Genomic DNA, 3,502 nt, shown 5'->3' on the forward strand with positions numbered 1-3,502 from the left:
GACCACTTAGTTTTTTTTTTATTGACACTTCTTATATATAATTTACTGTTCACTTAATTTTTAAATCATAAACTCTCCTCTTCTTCTTTATTATTACTTCTAAGCTCTTTTTCTTCATTTATTCACCTATATTACATATGTTTTTCAACCTACTCCACCTTCTTCTCCTTCGATCTTTCTTCTTTATTTATCAACACTCCTCTCCTCTTGTTCCTCTCATTATTTTTTTTTGAGGTGGGGGGGGGGGGAGGGGTTGGTCTGTTTTGCTTTTGTTTAGTTTTTTAGCTTGTCTTTTTTGTGATGAAAGAAAATGAGGCCACGTGTTGAAAATCAATTTTTAAAGAAGTATTGTTTTCCATGTGATAATTTTTAAATAAAAAAGAGAGTATAAATACACAATCACATATACTTGAGGTTCGTTTTTAAATTTATGAGTGGTAGCCAGTGGCGGAGCTAGAATTTTTTAATAAGGGGGTTTAAAATCTGAAGAACTAGACACACGAACTAATCGAAGGGGGTTCAACATATACTATATATACATAAAAAATAATTTTAACCATATATAAATAGTAATAGTTTCCGCCGAAGGGGGTTAGGATGAACCCCTAACAGAGGGCTGGCTCCGCCCCTGGTGGTAGCTTAGGCGTGTTTTTCACACTCGCAATAATTTAGGTGTATTTTTGACACTTCACTCATCTAGAATATTTAATTGAAGAACTAGTATGTATATTTCTGAATCCTGAAACTGCAGAAAATTCTAAACAAGCTAAGTAATCAATTTTTTTTAAAACGCCACGGACATATTCAAACTAATCCATTTGTACAAGCAGTTAATAATTTTATATCTGAAATTTTTGCTAGTTTTTTTTTCTCTTTTTTTTTTACCATCCCTAGGAGCTCCCACCCCTTTTGCTCCCTTGGTGACTCGAACTCGCAACCTTCGGGTTGGAAGTGAGGGGTGCTTACTATCCGAGCAACTCCCTCTCGTCAAAATTTTTTGCTAGTGAATCGCTCCCCTGCACCCCAAGAAAAAAAAGCCCAATCATAGAATTTTTTGGAGAATTACACGAAAATGCGAATGAATCAAGAAAACGTTAGTAAATCTAATAAAATGTGGAGAGAGATAGAGAAAGCAATGGGGGGTGACAGATAGAGCAGTGAGCACACATAGTTTCAAGCATGTAAACATCATGCTAGAAAACACCATGTGTGCTCACTCTCTTCTGTCACCGCTCCTTTTGATCATATACTGGTTGTCGTCTTTAATGTTGCCGGTGCATTCTAATACAACATTTATGTCATTGCTGTCACACTTTACCTTCTTCCCCCTGACAACTACATAGTCTACTGGCTTGAATGTTGCAACCTTCCTCTTTCACTGTGGCACCAAGGATCCGTAGGTAGTGTAGAACTCCCGGACCCAACTATAGGAATATAGGAACCCCGGGGTTTGGTGAAAATCTCAAACTTGCGAGCCTTTATGGTACGCCATATTTCTGGGTACTGGTCTATCACTCCATCCATCGACAACCTCTTTTCCTCAATGATGGTCCTCAGCCCCTCAGTCTTTAATCTTTTCATAGACCGGGGAGGAGGACCCTATGCAGGTGGTGCTGGGACTACAACATGGCCTGGGACAGGAGGAGGAGTAGCGACCTGTGGTACCCGGATGCTAGACGGATAATGCATCCTCTTGGAGCGCATTTCAGCTCTCCGGGCCAATAATAGTTGATCATCCTCAGGCTCAAAAATGTCAGCTTGAGGGTCATGGTTCTCACCCTCACTCTCAGAAGTGGTGAGGTAAGTGGCGTACACTCCCTCACTATCGGAGCTGACCTCTGGTGACTCAGGAGCAGGTGCCTTTCCTTTTCCTTTGCCCTTCCCACTTATGGTAGGAAGTTTTGTGGCCTTTGCCCTGGATGCACCTGCATCCTCATTTATAGTGATTCCCTTTGCCCTCTTGCAGGATGATATGTCTCGGCCTGCTACTTTTGGTCTAGCCATATCTACAATATACACCAAAGAGCGCTAGAATTAATCCAAGAAAAATTGCAGAAATAAAGTTGCAGACAGACTCGCCGAATCGATTGGCGAGCCACCGAATAACTTTCGTGAGCCAGATCGGGCTCACCGAAAGGATTGGCCTGAAAATTTCCCAGAAAAATGGCATGTCAGGAATGTGAAGGGTCATTTGGCGAATCGCTGACACTATTCGGCGAGCTCAGATTGGCCCGCCGAAAGTTACAGTATGTTTTAGGGGTTAGGGGCGCATAAAGGCCGATCAAGGAGACTTTCGGCGAGCTCAAGCTTCTCGCCAAAAGTTACAGAACCAAACTCAATCCAATCATGAAATTAAAGGCGATCTAATGGGACTTTGGCGAACCGCCGAGTGGTTCAGCTAACTCGACCCAGCACGCCAAATTGCCAGACGCGCAAATTTTCAACCCCAACTCCCAAAATCAAACAACATACAAACTCAATTAAGCCAGAACCATATGACCCATGCCATCAGGGTACTCAGACTTCCCCTGGTTTGGCCAAAATTGGCCATTTGATGACTTTTGCCCTTAAGAATGACGTCAAACGCTCCATCATTGGGCAAAACACGTTATTTAGCACAATTTGGGTTACACATACTTCACCCGACTAGACCCAACAATAATTAACCGCTACCCAAAAATTTACGATCAATTTTAGAGCATAAGATTCGGTAGATCAACAATATAAGCATATAAGTCATGACATCGAAACTAAAATAGGCAAACTAGCACATCAAACACAAGTTTAGAGCAGGCCCAACACACATAAAGTTCATTTAAACAATTGCATTTGAGTTTAACCGCTATTTATAAGTTTGGAGTTCGAAAAACCAACCTTTGATGCCGAAATACGATTTTGTAATGCTAGGCAGCAAAGAATTCCACTCCGAACTCAAGATCAACGATCAAAAAGCAATAAAATGCAAGAATATTGAAAATTTAAAGTGTGGGTGTGGTTGCATGAAGTTAAAAGTGAGGGAATGTGAAAAAGTTTTTTGAAAATTTAAACTTTTGGCCTTTTAAAAACCCTCCAATTCGCGGCCCTTTGACGATATTAGTCGTCCTTGCCGAACCAGTCGGCGACACGCCGAGTTTTACAGGACCTTCAGTTAATTTGGGGGTCTAAACGGCGGACAAAGTCGGGCTCGCCGACCTGTTCAGCGAGTCGCTGACTTATCCATGGTCCCGCCAAGTTTTAGACTCCATCCTTATATTTTCTTGAGTCCAATGGCGGTTCAAGTCGGGCTCGCCAACCTCTTCGGTGAGTCGCCGACTGGACTTTTGGCTCGCCAACCTGCACTTTTTCAAACACATTCCCCTTGTTCACCTGCACAATCAACACCCATTATTCAAAATCAAATAAAAAAGCAATAAAAACTTGGGTTGCCTCCCAAGAAGCACCTTAGTTAACGTCGTGGCACGACGCAAGTCCGCACTCAAGCTCCGTTCTTTGTGTTTGCCAT

At 42.0% G+C, this 3,502-nt stretch overlaps 1 non-coding gene across 1 annotated transcript; it reads right to left on the minus strand.

Annotated features, from left to right (window-relative positions):
- Window positions 1–1,141: 1,141 nt before the first annotated feature.
- Window positions 1,142–1,229, minus strand: MIR156K (microRNA MIR156k). Its single transcript, NR_127293.1, has one exon. It is a non-coding gene; the product is annotated as a microRNA MIR156k (primary transcript).
- Window positions 1,230–3,502: the final 2,273 nt, after the last annotated feature.

This window comes from Solanum tuberosum, unplaced genomic scaffold (genome assembly GCF_000226075.1).
Source record: "Solanum tuberosum cultivar DM 1-3 516 R44 unplaced genomic scaffold, SolTub_3.0 scf00135, whole genome shotgun sequence".
Taxonomy (NCBI): Eukaryota; Viridiplantae; Streptophyta; class Magnoliopsida; order Solanales; family Solanaceae; genus Solanum; species Solanum tuberosum.